This window comes from Glandiceps talaboti, chromosome 7, assembly GCF_964340395.1.
Source record: "Glandiceps talaboti chromosome 7, keGlaTala1.1, whole genome shotgun sequence".
Taxonomy (NCBI): Eukaryota; Metazoa; Hemichordata; class Enteropneusta; family Spengelidae; genus Glandiceps; species Glandiceps talaboti.
Window position 1 is genome coordinate 6,458,738 of NC_135555.1, and position 18,392 is coordinate 6,477,129.

Consider the following 18,392-nt stretch of genomic DNA (forward strand, 5'->3'; position numbering starts at 1 on the left):
ATTTATATTAAAAATGTCTTTGTAACTGATACCTGACAGCCGCCTTGTCGTTGATGTTTATGGTCTTCACATTGACATATCTAATAGCTCGCAGCAAGCTGTCCTGTAAAGATAAAGGTGAATAGTATAAAGAAACAGAAATCCAAACCCAAACAGTGTTTATCTCCAAGTGTTGTCATCTTAAAATGCTCTATCTTTTCTGTCGGAGCCGTTTTCCCTTTTTTTGTCAAAGTTTACGGAGCGCGTGTAATAGAAACCCAAAATGCCAGTTGCTATGTCGATGATTGGTTAAACAATACGTCTTGGAAACGTGAAAAGCAAAGTCACGCAAAAAGACCCCATTTATTGTACGTTTGCAGTCTACTATTACATATGTAATCACAAAATCTCCTACCTCGGGAATGTTACAATTGTATCGTTTACAAGAATCATCTAACTCTTGGTTAGTTGAAATCACCTCATAGTTCTTAGTATACTTACGATATAACTTTGTGATGGCCAGGCGGCTGTTGATAATCTTTCTGTGTATTGTCTTTCTCTAGAAGTAACATGGAATGGTAGCAACGGACAATAAATTTGACGTTTTTAAAAGCAGTCCAATATTCCGCTTAATACTATAGGAAGTCAAACAGTTGGCACACAGATGGCATGCATTCATGCACACACACACACACACACACACACACACACACACACACTCACTCACTCACTCACACTCACACAGAATGGTGATAAGAACATGTTTTTATGCACAACGTAAAATACGATAGTTGTGGGCACGTGTAACAGCGCCACCTACGACTACTATTTTACCCTAGAATAATCAAGCATTTACACATTACATTACATTACGTTATAACTTACGTGCACGATTGTGGACATTCACAGGGTAGCAAGTCCTCTCGATGAAAAAAATACATAAGTTGTTTACACATATCTGTAAAGTAAAACAGCACGACACTAACATATATTGGTCACGTTGAGATAAAATGGTGGTTGGGTAAGACAAGAGAATATGAGAAAAGTAAACAATTTTGAAACTTAGATAATGATATAATAGTAATGATGTCAAACTGATCTATAGGGAAATCGTTTTAAACTCTACACACGGAAATATAAAAAGTAGGTTGAAAATCTGAAAGGAAAACCTAGTGTCGACAATTTTTGTTAAACCTGTCCTGATGAAGTTTTTTTATTGCAATTTAAAATTGCTCATTCCTCTACAAAAGTGAAAGGCTTCTAGTATGATTGGTCATTACCTACACACAATCTGATAATGTTTTTTTTTTAAAACCAATACCTTGCGTTTTGTTTAAAAGCTGGCATCTTGGACTATCCATTTGAAAAGTATCCACACAACCACAGTATTCTAACATATGTCGCTGGACACAAGCTGTCTGGCATCCCTGTAGAAAATATCCTACACGTTACAAGGTATACAATCACCTTCTTTATATAAAATAATTATTTCACGTTAACGTTCTTTCAACTGAAAGAATGAAGCACAGATTCTCAAATTTCTAAATGTGTATAAAATGACAAGGCAGAGAGGCAACGTTCACTATACCATTCTTTATGTTTAATATGATGGGTTCACAGATTGGTCAAGTGAAATGATGAAATATATAATGGTGAACTGCAACAACAAAATCCCATTCATCTACTAAACCTATGGAGGAGTAAGCTCTTACACCTGCTATCTATATATCAACTGACATACACAGTCCACAACACACCACCTGTAATTATTACTAGAATATTACATGGTGAAAGACTACTTACCAAGTAAGTATAGGCTTGACCAGACAACATCCTGTTACGGTCCTTTTGACTATTTCCCGTGGTACAGTTGCCATGGGGATAGGGCTTTTTAACGACAACACGCTTGGAAAAAAAAGATTAAATACAACTGGTGAAAAGGTAGGCAAATAATCAGTAGTATCCAGAAATGGTCCTGCTAGATAGATATAACTGACGAATACTTTCACACCTGAATTTACATATATTGAAGCTAACCTTTTCACATTCCTGGTTGATACTCAACACCTCCAGTAAATTTGGATCATTCTGTCAGATCCTGTTAGACACTGAAGAAGGACAAGTGATTTGTTCGAAACGTGTCTGTTTCTCAATCAAAAGTGGAAGAAGAGAACTTGTGTATGAATCCAAAGTATAGTGTTGCGTAGTCATATTTCATAGTTCAATATGATAATACTATATTGGTATCGTTTCTGTTCTCGAAAGTGGAAATTAAATGATATTGGTATTCTTTTCGATGATAATTTACTTCAAAGGAGTAAGTCACCACACACAGACACAGACACAGACACAGACACAGACACAGACACACACAGGCACACACACACACACACACACACTCAAAGTAATTTTGAAAGAGATAATTATTATAACCCAACACTCCTGTTAGCTTTACGTGAAATGTTGACTACCCTAACTTTAACATCTAATTAAACAACAACAACAACAACAACAACAACAACAAACAAACAAACAATTCACACAGCAAAATAACGGACAGTGGTAAGTTATATTGGTGAAGTTTCTCTCTGTTGACTACAGCATTTATTTGAATGCTGTGTCATTGAAGTTCTTTAAGTTGTGAAAATTCAGAAAATATACATCGTTTTGTTTTAACTTTACTTATATCAAAGTAGGTTTTATATCAGATAAACATTACGACAGAGTTATTACATTACTTTCAACTCAGATACAAAAATGTAACAATGGAAATATAATGTAGTTACCTCTTTTATGCCCATTGATGTAGCCGTTCCAGGTCTAATTGTTATTCCTTTCTCAACGGGATGAATGAAGTTGGATGAGTCAGGTGGCGTTATGGTAACACGTGCACCAGCTTGACGGCCATATATACTAATATATTCATCTTGCTCAATAAAGAGAGTTAATTTCAGACCATGTTTGGAACCAATGCGGCTGACGTCCAGTAGTTTATTGTTCGGAAATGTGAAACAGTTTCCGTAACGTTCGTCTTGAAAGACCTCAAAATCACTAAAATGTAAACATATTTGGTTTAAATTAGTTTTCGTAAAACAATCTCGTATTTCTAAAACACTAAGATATAAATCGAGGATATTGAAAGATAAAGGAAGTGATCAGGCACCAGATATATGACAAATGTCGACGTAGGATCACGCTGTTTTTTAAACAAGTCGTTGATAATGCATTATATCATGTACTGGAGTTCTGAACAGATACGCAGGAAAGTAATTCATGTTTCCATGTTTGGATACTGAGCTACCGAAGCAATCAGAACTCACCTGGCATTACATTCACGTTCATCAAAGCTACATTGCAATATCAAATCTTCTGCTTGGTGTCCAAGATATTCAATCTCCTCTTTTTGCAGTTTGAACACCTCTTCTAAATCACTGTAATCCGGTGTGGTACTGAATGTCGCAAAACTATTCCAATCAGGAGGATCTTCACCTTTGACCCTATCAAAACGCCTATCTTTGTATATATTCTTTCTGAAGTCGTCATATTTATTTTCATCTTCAGTGATAATACGGAAATGATGAAACCAGTTTTCGAGAAAGACGTCTTCTGGTAATTTTACTATGGGAAGACGAAAATAATGAGATATTGTGATATCAAAAGTTAACAACATTAGAGTATCTATAATGCAACCTTTGTTCTTGCGATACTGTTAGAGAGAGAAATTCAGTCACGCATGGACACGTGTTAAGTGTTCTTCACCAGGACTTCTTTACAAGATTTAAAGTTGATGACCTAGATGCTATTTTATCACCGCACATTGTATTTAAATTGATTGTACTAATCAATATAGGTGCATCGAAGGCGAAAATAAAAATGTACATTTGTGACTAAACTGTTCCATTGAATCAACAATTTGTGGAGATTTACATCTTGCCATATGAGGATTATCCATCTATCTGTTCACACGTCATATATCATTCGAGGTTTGTTGACGACCAGTGGAATACAAAATATGAAAATGCAGCAACATTCGTAATTCGATCGATGTTTCCTGGCTTCAACTCGGCTACGTGGATGTAAATTTTCGGAAATGTATAGAAATAGTTTACCTTTGTCTCGACAGTTCAGTTCATCACTAGCATCTGTACAGTCTAACTTAGTATCACATTCTGAGTATAGCTCGACACATTCGCCATCATTACACTGAAAACCTTCACAACTGGGTATAGGTCGTTCAGTACTTTTGAAAGTGGGTTCTATAATTGAAAGACATGAATGGACAATGAGAGAGGTAACTTGCCTTGTTGGTGAGATAAGTTTTGCGCTATACTAAAACATGAGTGTCTGTCCTTACGGAAGACATTCAGTTTACACCTGACGTCTAAATGAAATGAACGAGCGTGCCATGAGGCATCAAATGTATACACCAGATAATTCAGCGCCCTCATTACTGCGTCTAGTTGCATTACCCTTTTAAATGACTTATTTCATATATCAAGATTGTCATTTTGCTATCTTAAAGTGAATAATGTGAAGATTCTGATTGCTTTCTGTGTGATGGTATAAAACTAAGGCAGTGAACAGTAACGTGCAATACGCTGTAAGATCAAGATCCTGTACTTCATTTACATCATGTCTGTGTGGCAATTACAAGTACTATTAGTGCATAAAGCCTTACTTTTACCACACTTTGTAAGGGAGTTGCTTTGACTGCCATACTCTCAGAAACCATGCAAGCTACATCGATCAGCCTCTGTCCAGACCTTTGTGTTGGCTGCTGTCACAGTATCGTTACATTTCTGGATACTGTATGTTTTATTTTAAACATTTTGGAAGAAAACGTGTAATTTGTATGCCCTTATTACCTTTAACCATCCTCTTCATAATATGTGCATATGAATCACAACTTCCTTCATCATCTCCTTTTGGACAATCCAAAACAGAATCACATAATTGTGTCCCATTCACACATATGTCACTCTCATCACAGCAATATAATTGTAGACTTTGTGTTTCACGATCCTTTCTATCAAGAAGCTTTCCTTTAGTGCTATTCACAAGATCAGTTCCCATGCCATCATGCGACGTCACGTTTGTACTATTCATGGAACCATATTCACTTCCTTCAGTTGGCACACTGTCCATGTTATCCATAGGAAGTGTTGGCTTCGGAATGGCGTCAGTTGTAACTATTGGACCATGTCCTAACCCCTCAGTTGGTATATCCTCCATGTTATCCACGGGCTGTGGTTCAAATGATAAAAATCCCATATTATACTCGGGAGGTGATTCCTGTCCATCAACTGGAAGAACTCCGACATCATAGCAGTTATCTTCATCTTCATCTTCTCCCTCCACACAATCTATAATACCATCACACATGTCGTCTGGATCAAGGCAAAGCCCCCCATTGTAACAACAGAATGTAGACGGTATACGCCCAGCATCACCACATATACTTGGATCTTCATCGTCACCAAACTGACAGTCAGTTATATTGTCACATACACGACTCGTGTCAATGCATGCCGCTGATGCAGGTCCGTCACTCGTACTGGTGCAACAGAATTCGTCAGATGAAGAGTAATCAAGTGAAGGGTAATCAGGTAAAGAGTAATCAGATAAGGAGGAATCATGTGAAGAGTAATCAAATGCATCTGTGAATATAAAGGAAATAGTGCCATGTTTTACATAATTTACCAAAAACTTTGTTATTCATATAATAAACAGTATATTGTTGAGCTGCTGGCAAGAAATAAAGGCATCAAACAGATATTATATGCTAAAAATAAGATTAATGCTACTAAGCCATGCATTCAAATTTACATGTTGGAACCTGGTGTCAACATTTCATGGAGTACATATACAATTCAAAAGCAACACTACGACAGAGTTTCACTGTCTTAGTTTTTGTTCTGTCACCAGAACACTAATGAGTCAACTTTATTTGACCAAAGTATTCTGTCCTCAGCCTCCCAGCCCGACCATAAATGGTACACCTACCACTACTATGGTACCCCTACCACTACTAGGGTACACCCACCACTACTATGGTACACCTACCACTACTATGGTACACCTACCACTACTAGGGTACACCCACCACTACTATGGTACACCTACCACTACTAGGGTACACCTACCACTTCTATGGTACACCTACCACTACTAGGGTACACCCACCACTACTAGGGTACACCTACCACTACTATGGTACACCCACCACTACTAGGGTACACCTACCACTACTAGGGTACACCTACCACTACTATGGTACACTTACCACTACTAGGGTACACCCACCACTTCTATGGTACACCTACCACTACTAGGGTACACCTACCACTACTATGGTACACCCACCACTACTAGGGTACACCTACCACTACTATGGTACACCTACCACTACTATGGTACACCCACCACTACTAGGGTACACCTACCACTACTAGGGTACACCCACCACTACTATGGTACACCTACCACTACTAGGGTACACCCACCACTACTAGGGTACACCTACCACTACTATGGTACACCCACCACTACTAGGGTACACCTACCACTACTAGGGTACACCTACCACTACTATGGTACACTTACCACTACTAGGGTACACCCACCACTTCTATGGTACACCTACCACTACTAGGGTACACCTACCACTACTATGGTACACCCACCACTACTAGGGTACACCTACCACTACTATGGTACACCTACCACTACTATGGTACACCCACCACTACTAGGGTACACCTACCACTACTAGGGTACACCTACCACTACTATGGTACACCTACCACTACTATGGTACACCTACCACTACTAGGGTACACCTACCACTACTAGGGTACACCCACCACTACTATGGTACACCTACCACTACTAGGGTACACCTACCACTACTAGGGTACACCTACCACTACTATGGTACACCTACCACTACTATGGTACACCTACCACTACTAGGGTACACCTACCACTACTAGGGTACACCCACCACTACTATGGTACACCTACCACTACTATGGTACACCTACCACTACTAGGGTACACCCACCACTACTAGGGTACACCTACCACTACTAGGGTACACCCACCACTACTAGGGTACACCTACCACTACTATGGTACACCCACCACTACTATGGTACACCTACCACTACTAGGGTACACCTACCACTACTATGGTACACCCACCACTACTATGGTACACCTACCACTACTAGGGTACACCTACCACTACTAGGGTACACCCACCACTGCTAGGGTACACCTACCACTACTAGGGTACACCTACCACTACTATGGTACACCTACCACTACTAGGGTACACCTACCACTACTAGGGTACACCTACCACTACTATGGTACACCCACCACTACTAGGGTACACCTACCACTACTATGGTACACCTACCACTACTAGGGTACACCTACCACTACTAGGGTACACCTACCACTACTAGCGTACACCTACCACTACTATGGTACACCTACCACTACTATGGTACACCCACCACTACTATGGTACACCTACCACTACTAGGGTACACCTACCACTACTATGGTACACCCACCACTACTATGGTACACCTACCACTACTAGGGTACACCTACCACTACTAGGGTACACCCACCACTGCTAGGGTACACCTACCACTACTAGGGTACACCTACCACTACTATGGTACACCTACCACTACTAGGGTACACCTACCACTACTAGGGTACACCTACCACTACTATGGTACACCCACCACTACTAGGGTACACCTACCACTACTATGGTACACCTACCACTACTAGGGTACACCCACCACTACTATGGTACACCCACCACTACTATGCTACACCTACCACTACTAGGGTACACCTACCACTACTATGGTACACCCACCACTACTATGGTACACCCACCACTACTAGGGTACACCTACCACTACTAGGGTACACCTACCACTACTATGGTACACCCACCACTACTAGGGTACACCCACCACTACTAGGGTACACCTACCACTACTAGGGTACACCTACCACTACTAGGGTACACCTACCACTACTATGGTACACCTACCACTACTAGGGTACACCTACCACTACTAGGGTACACCTACCACTACTATGGTACACCTACCACTACTAGGGTACACCCACCACTACTATGGTACACCCACCACTACTAGGGTACACCCACCACTACTAGGGTACACCTACCACTACTATGGTACACCCACCACTACTAGGGTACACCTACCACTACTAGGGTACACCTACCACTACTATGGTACACTTACCACTACTATGGTACACCTACCACTACTATGGTACACTTACCACTACTCTGCTACACCCACCACTACTAGGGTACACCCAACACTACTAGCGTACACCTACCACTACTAGGGTACACCTACCACTTCTATGGTACACCTACCACTACTAGGGTACACCTACCACTACTATGGTACACTTACCACTACTATGGTACACCTACCACTACTATGGTACACTTACCACTACTCTGCTACACCCACCACTACTAGGGTACACCCAACACTACTAGCGTACACCTACCACTACTAGGGTACACCTACCACTTCTATGGTACACCTACCACTACTAGGGTACACCCACCACTACTATGGTACACCTACCACTACTAGGGTACACCCACCACTACTAGGGTACACCTACCACTACTATGGTACACCCACCACTACTAGGGTACACCCACCACTACTAGGGTACACCCACCACTACTAGGGTACACCTACCACTACTAGGCTACACCTACCACTACTAGGGTACACCTACCACTACTATGGTACACCTACCACTACTAGGGTACACCTACCACTACTAGGGTACACCCACCATTACTATGGTACACCCACCACTACTAGGGTACACCCACCACTACTAGGGTACACCCACCACTACTAGGGTACACCCACCACTACTATGGTACACCCACCACTACTAGGGTACACCTACCACTACTAGGATACACCTACCACTACTATGGTACACCCACCACTACTAGGGTACACCCACCACTACTAGGGTACACCCACCACTACTATGGTACACCCACCACTACTAGGGTACACCCACCACTACTAGGGTACACCTACCACTACTATGGTACACCCACCACTACTAGGGTACACCTACCACTACTAGGGTACACCTACCACTACTAGGGTACACCCACCACTACTAGGGTACACCCACCACTACTAGGGTACACCCACCACTACTATGGTACACCCACCACTACTAGGGTACACCCACCACTACTAGGGTACACCTACCACTACTAGGGTACACCTACCACTACTAGGGTACACCTACCACTACTAGGGTACACCCACCACTACTATGGTACACCCACCACTACTAGGGTACACCTACCACTACTAGGATACACCTACCACTACTATGGTACACCCACCACTACTAGGGTACACCTACCACTACTATGGTACACCCACCACTACTAGGGTACACCTACCACTACTAGGATACACCTACCACTACTAGGGTACACCTACCACTACTATGGTACACCTACCACTACTATGGTACACCCACCACTACTATGGTACACCCACCACTACTATGGTACACCCACCACTACTAGGGTACACCTACCACTACTAGGGTACACCTACCACTACTAGGGTACACCCACCACTACTATGGTACACCCACCACTACTAGGGTACACCTACCACTACTAGGGTACACCTACCACTACTAGGGTACACCTACCACTACTATGGTACACCCACCACTACTAGGGTACACCCACCACTACTAGGGTACACCCACCACTACTAGGGTACACCTACCACTACTATGGTACACCCACCACTACTAGGGTACACCCACCACTACTATGGTACACCTACCACTACTAGGGTACACCCACCACTACTATGGTACACCCACCACTACTATGGTACACCCACCACTACTAGGGTACACCCACCACTACTATGGTACACCCACCACTACTAGGGTACACCCACCACTACTATGGTACACCCACCACTACTATGGTACACCCACCACTACTAGGGTACACCCACCACTACTATGGTACACCCACCACTACTAGGGTACACCCACCACTACTATGGTACACCCACCACTACTAGGGTACACCTACCACTACTATGGTACACTTACCACTACTCTGCTACACCCACCACTACTATGGTACACCCACCACTGCTAGGGTACACCTACCACTACTAGGGTACACCCACCACTACTAGGGTACACCTACCACTACTAGGGTACACCCACCACTACTATGGTACACCCACCACTACTATGGTACACCTACCACTACTAGGGTACACCTACCACTACTATGGTACACCCACCACTACTAGGGTACACCCACCACTACTAGGGTACACCCACCACTACTAGGGTACACCCACCACTACTAGGGTACACCCACCACTACTAGGGTACACCCACCACTACTAGGGTACACCTACCACTACTATGGTACACCCACCACTACTAGGGTACACCCACCACTACTAGGGTACACCCACCACTACTAGGGTACACCCACCACTACTAGGGTACACCTACCACTACTATGGTACACCCACCACTACTAGGGTACACCTACCACTACTAGGGTACACCTACCACTACTAGGGTACACCCACCACTACTATGGTACACCCACCACTACTAGGGTACACCTACCACTACTATGGTACACCCACCACTACTAGGGTACACCTACCACTACTAGGGTACACCTACCACTACTATGGTACACCCACCACTACTAGGGTACACCCACCACTACTAGGGTACACCTACCACTACTAGGGTACACCCACCACTACTATGGTACACCCACCACTACTAGGGTACACCTACCACTACTAGGATACACCTACCACTACTATGGTACACCCACCACTACTAGGGTACACCTACCACTACTATGGTACACCCACCACTACTAGGGTACACCTACCACTACTAGGATACACCTACCACTACTAGGGTACACCTACCACTACTATGGTACATCCACCACTACTATGGTACACCCACCACTACTAGGGTACACCCACCACTACTAGGATACACCTACCACTACTATGGTACACCCACCACTACTAGGGTACACCCACCACTACTAGGGTACACCTACCACTACTAGGCTACACCTACCACTACTAGGGTACACCTACCACTACTATGGTACACCTACCACTACTAGGGTACACCTACCACTACTAGGGTACACCCACCATTACTATGGTACACCCACCACTACTAGGGTACACCCACAACTACTAGGGTACACCCACCACTACTAGGGTACACCCACCACTACTAGGGTACACCCACCACTACTAGGGTACACCCACCACTACTAGGGTACACCCACCACTACTATGGTACACCCACCATTACTATGGTACACCTACCACTACTAGGGTACACCTACCACTACTAGGGTACACCCACCACGTAAACTATAACATCGTAAGTTTTCTGGAATGCTTTGATGTCTTCCTCTCTCAACGAAATCTAGACATTGCAATTCTAAATTTGAATGAGATAAATAGATAAATACAACAACTTAAATTGTTTTCATATTATACAGTTTTCTTGAAAGATGATAAATTCTGAATTTGTACACATCGTTGTTACAAATGGACAGATTCCAAGAATAACGTACACATGTACTTAGATTGTTAGTTCATTAGGTTAATTTTACTTATGTAAGACAGTACTAATCATTACAAAAAGAAGATGTGATACCTATAGTAGCACCAGGTCCTCCGCAATGTTCATCTGTGTTGTCAGTACAATCGTGGATGTCGTCACATACCCAGGTCTCGTCAATGCATGTCGTACCGTTGTCACAGGAAAATTTATCGCAGACTGTGAAATGGTAGAGATACAATCAATTACATCAAACGAAAGATGTTGATATTAATCTTAACTGTTTATGCATGAGTGAAAGTGACATATGATGAATGTGAAGCCAAAGTAGATTAATGATCATGGCTGTGAAATCACACTAATGTTTCGGTTGTGATTGTACTCAACTTTACCCCAACTACTTTTTTACGACAGCAGCTAGAGTCTGTACAACGCCAAGGATATACCAGCGATGGAAGCCTTTAGGTTTAGTGTTTATTGGCTCCTTTTGGGTATTTTGGGTATCGGCTCCTTTTGATAGGTCTGGTTATCAAATCACCTTGTTAATTACTTAGATAGATGGAACCTGTATTATTTTAATGATCATTTACACTTACCCAATCGAAGTAACCAATTAAATTTTCAACTTTCGATTATTTCCGTTTTTCATACTAATTTGTGAAATGCGATCAGTAAATGTGGTCTCTTCTGCCACTGACAAACTCTTCCAACTATACTGTCTTACTGATATGAATTTTAACATACCACAACTTTCTTCATCTTCAGCGTTCTGACAGTCTATAAAACCATCACATCTATAGTTACTTGGGAGACATATGTTATCACACATAACAGCATTTTCATCCTTACAGGAATCTGAAACATTTAAGCAAAATACTCCGAGAATTTCTAATAGCAACAGCAAGACTAAATGCAATTCAATGATAACCAATTGAGATGTTGACTACAGACAACCATATATCTACAATAACAGACGTACAAATATATTACCATGGTAATAGTACAAAATAAATGGTAAGTTTTCTGTAGTTTTGATTAATAATATAAAGTTAAGGAAGAAAAAAATTCATGCATGTAAATCTGTTGCAAACGCACCATTTCAATGTAAAACATGAATCTTCGTAAAGACTCAATGAATTATTTTCAAACAATTGGTTATGTAATGTCTACCTTCTTCTCCGCCACCACCACCATCACCACCACCACCACCACCACCACCACCACCACCACCTCCAGTATTAGAATTGGTATTGTCACAGTCTTGTTGTTCATCAGAGCAGCTTAGACAATCACAATAATCGTCACATGTCCAATAGTGGGGTATACACTTAAAATCACATGAGAACTCTTTGTCAGTGCAAGGGACTGTAAATGAACACAAAAAGCAGACAAACACTAAAATGCTTTCGGCACGGATTGGTGTTTCTGTAACCCTTGATATCATGCAAATGACCCATTACATTTAAAAAAACTACATCAACAAGTTTTCAAGGGATTGTGCACTTTGACAGGAACACATGTATAAAATTATACGAAATTCGAAGATTAACATTCATAACATATTGCCCACTTACGAATAACTCATTGCAAGAAAAAATAACATCAAGCTAAATCAGATACGTGTACGTTGTTACGTCGATGTATGTGCAAAGTTATGAAAGTATGTGAATTTTGAGGATTGTCATCCTTTGAAGCTTTCGTTCATAAGATATTGCCTAATTACCAACAAATATCAATTACGTACATTCCTCATTAAAATACATATTAAAAATACACAAGCTTTGTAATGGAAGTGTGCGTTGCTATTGTCAATGGATCATTATGATATGGATTTTGAAATAATTAATTATGCAAATTATTGAGTATTATGGCGATTTTAGCTTAAAGTTTTGAGATATCGCCTAACTACCAGAAATCATTATTTATACAAATGACTCATGAAATAAAAAAAAAGTTACATATGTAAACTTTATAATATACGTGCACGTTGTTATTATTATTAATGTATGTACAAAATTATAGGAATCTTGAAGCATGTATTAATGTTTTGATCAATTACCACACATATCATTAATTATGCTAATAACTGACTGAAACTGTAAGTCAAATCAAAGCTTTACAGGACACATGCATTTTGTTATCACCAGTGTATTTACTAAACTATATGAAATAATTGCAAAGTTGCATAAATGATGATTTTCAGTAATTAGGATAAGAATGCACACTTCGAATTTCATATTGATGCAGTTTTTAATTGTAATCAGTCATTTGTTTACTTAATGATTTGATACATAGATTATAGATAGATAGATAGATAGATAGATAGATAGATAGATAGATAGATAGATAGATAGATAGATAGATAGATAGATAGATATACAGACAGACAGACAGACAGACAGACAGACAGATAGATAGATAGATAGATAGATAGAAAGATAGATAGATAGATAGATAGACAGACAGACAGACAGACAGACAGACAGGCAGACAGGCAGACAGACAGAAAGAAAGATAGATAGATAGATAGATAGATAGATAGATAGATAGATAGATAGATAGATAGATAGATAGATAGATAGATAGATAGATAGATAGATAGATAGATAGATAGATATTGATAATACAAGCTTTAAATTCCATATAATTTGATGCACACATTGATGATAATTAATTATATGTGTCCTATGCAGCTAGATTATTCATATGCATGGTTATTGACTATTGGTAATTAAGCAATATCTCAAGTATACAATCTTCAGATGTCTTATTACTATTTGCCAATTAAGGGGTATATCATGTATGATAGGTATAGCTAAGATGTTGCACTCCTACAATTATTGTGTGTAGGAACGAACTGACTTCCTTTATACAGAAGGCATTCGTTTACATCTGGTTGTGCAAGATGTTCTGACATTTTGGAAACAATAAATTGAGCTAGAGTTTCCGTTATTTTTTTTTTCATGTTCATGCAAAACCTGTTGTCGCCATTACCTAGATGAGAATTGTACCGAGATGGAGCATTCTCATCTTCCTCGTCAGATTTATCGATGCAGTCATAATGGCCATCAAATTTGTAAGTTAATGGAATACATGTCCTTCCTTCATCACAGGAGAATCCAACACAATTATCTGAAATAAGCGATATATAAATTACACAAATACAGAATAATGAGAAATGAAAAAAAAAATTAATTTGTAAGAATATCGTGTGTGACAAAGGACACCGAGTGTGGAAGACAGCTAACCATGCACACTGCTCGGTGATTGTCAGCCTCTCAAAGTGTAATGTTTGTCGCAAACATTGTGCAATATAAAAATTGTTCATTGAGTTTGAATGTTTTCAAATTACTTATTCGTGTGCTGAATTTTACGATACATATGCCCGTCATTTGGTCATTATTGCGAAGTTCATGAAATAAGCTGATCTACATAATTAGACTTAAGTATGTGACAGTTGTGCCAGGTTTGGTTGAAGCCTGTCCATGTCTCAGTAGAAAGCACACCATGCATGGATAACAGAACTATAGACACCCAAGTTAGGTCTGTATCTATTGAGGTTCCAGAGTTAGTGAGCAAAAACAGAAATGTTATGATAACTGTGACAGACATTTGACGATTGGCGCAAAAGTCTGGAATCAAAGTGATGTGCATCTGTGGACTGAGGTATCTGAACTTTGTGCCAGGTTTGATTGGAATGGACCCATGTATGTCGTCAGAGGTGTACTGACAGACAGGCACATGTATGTATGTATGTATGTATGTATGTATGTATGTATGTATGTATGTATGTATGTATGCATGCACGTACGCACGGCCGGCCGAACGGACCCCAATGTAGAAGTCCCCTCGCTTCGCCCCTTCGGGAGTAAATATGTTTTGATACAAGCCAAAGTCCTAAACGTGGCGATGAGGATAGGTAAGTAAAACTAGTTTAAGTTCTACGATTTTGAACAAGATTGTCTGTGTTTTACATAAATAAGATACAAGTTGACAAGAACATTTTGATGTAATAAGTAATTTTCCCCAGATTCGTGAGATCGTCCTGTGACAATCACATTTCTACCTTTGTCAGTAAAATATAAATATTTGTTTTGGACAGGCCAATTTTCTACTATGTCACTCACCACTACCACTACCACTACGAATGCAGACTAAGTTGTATTCGTCGCTTCCATCAATACAGTCATTGAATCCGTCACAAAATTGAAGTTTATCAATACATCCACCTCGGCTCTCACATTTAAATTCCCGTGACTTGCACACTGGAAAGAGAAGGAAAAAAAGAAGACAACCATCATCACCAGTTTTGAAGCTTGGATGTATATAGCAGGGCATCGCGGGTCCTATAATCAGTTACGCGTGTCACACACTAAAATTGGAAGTAACCATAGCGGTGTACCTATGTAATAGCACAGACGCTATAGTAAGGTCACTCAAGTAGAGAACTTTAGGTGCCCATACCTAGTATGTATAATAGGAGCTGCAGTCAAGTATGGGTGCCCTAGACCCCGATGACGTGTGCTGATTTGTACTTGTAGTGTCCGTGACATGTAGCATAACACCCATAGCATATTGTGTTAAATATGACTGAAACACCTGCTTGTCAGACAAGTTGCAAAGTTTTACTGTTAATCACAACAAAATTATCAGTATACGTACCGCAGTTGTTTTCATCAGCGCCATCATAACAGTGTAGAATACGATCACATTCAAGCTTATTACGTATGCAAAACCCTAGATCACTACCACTGGAACACTTGAATTGATTATCACCACATTCACCTATTCAAAGAAGAAAACAATTTACTTTCATAATCGGATACTGCATTCAATTTCAATGGGCTTTCTATTTTTTTCAATTCTTATTTTGCACATCCTCTAAGGGGATGCTATTTGTTGTTATACTGTCTGTCTATCTATCTATCTATCTATCTATCTATCTGTCTATCTATCTATCTATCTATCTATCTATCTATCTATCTATCTATCTGTCTGTCTGTCTGTCTGTCTGTCTGTCTGTCTGTCTGTCTGTCTGTCTGTCTGTCTGTCTGTCTATCTGGTTAACTGTCTATCCATCTGTCTATGACCATTCTCTCTAAAAAAAAACCGGCTCACTTGAAACGAAATTAGTACACACAATATTTGGGTAATGGCAAGAACGGATTAGCTGTAGAATAGATATTTTTGAGGAAATCTGTTTCATTAGTATAGCTAGTGTCCCGTCAGTTGATCCAGTGTTACGTTACAAGTCCCCTCCGAGTCGTTAAAATGGTTTTGTTAACATATCCACACTATGGTCGTTGATGGAGCTCTTTACATTCTATTATGCATTACAACAGGCCAAGTACCATACTTGGTCGCATCCTTATACATACCGTAGGTGCAATTTGCTTCGTCACTGAAGTCACGGCAATGATTGATACCGTCACATCGTAGAAACGGTTTGACGCAAACATTGTCAACCGAACAGGCAAAGTCACCATCAAGACAGGGCCCTGAAGCAAGAAATGAAATACAATGTAATGGATATAAAAATAATCAAATTCACCGGAAATTCGAACTTGAACAATTGTTTTAAATTAACCCATCTTTTGAATAATTTCATACCTAACTATACTGGGTATAGCCTTTGTTGAAAAAAGGTTTGATAAATGAGACGTATCAATAGTTTGTTTGTACTTATTGCATTGGCTTGATAAGTGATCAAAACAATGTAGATACATTCGATAGATCATTTTATAAACAACTGTAAAACTTTATACTAAACTTACCATAATACGGCAGGACCACTTCGTCATCAATTGTGAGTAACTTGCTATATTGAGATGAAGCGATAGCAGATCTACGTAGTTTATTCACGTTACAAATCGTTATTTTAGGGAAGTAGAGTCTCATTGCTGTAACTACTTCTATCTGAAATATAAACATTCAGACAAACTGACTTTTTCCGAAATAAATCATTCACTTCATATCAAAAAAGGTTCGAAAGTTTATAGTGGAAGTTGGCGGCTCAAAAAATTGTCATATGTTATGTATATGTTATGTACATTGTGTATGTATCGAATCAAGTCTACTTGCTTGTCATTAAATTCCATATCCATGGTAAGCAAAATACACTGCTAATGTATGTATGTATGTATGTATGTATGTATGTATGTATGTATGTATGTATGTATGTATGTATGTGTGTGTGTGTGTGTGTGCGTGTGTGTGTGTATGTGCGCGCGTGTGGATGGATGGATGGATGGATGGATGGATGGATGGATGTATACACGTTTATGTGTAGGGTGGACGGACACACACATGATATATATATGATCATACACACCTTTGTTATCACTGGATAATCTAAGTACTCATTAATCAACGTTGTCGCCTGCAAGAAAAATGCGAAGAATGCCAACAGTGTAACGACCACCCAGCAATAACGGATAGCCCTGTTAGTTGCTCCAAAGATTCTTGGGATACCATGAGATGTTGTGTTGAGTCCAAAGTCTTTGATAACCGTCCACATAGCAATCCTCTTGGCTGTCTCTTTTCTGTTAATCTCACTGCCATTGTGGGTTTCTTTTCGCAATCTGTCATCATTGGACTGTAGTGTTAATGTTGAAAGCCAGTCGGATGAAAATTGGATTGCGCTTTCGTTGGATTTGGAATTCTTACGTAATTGGGAGCCATGATCTCCT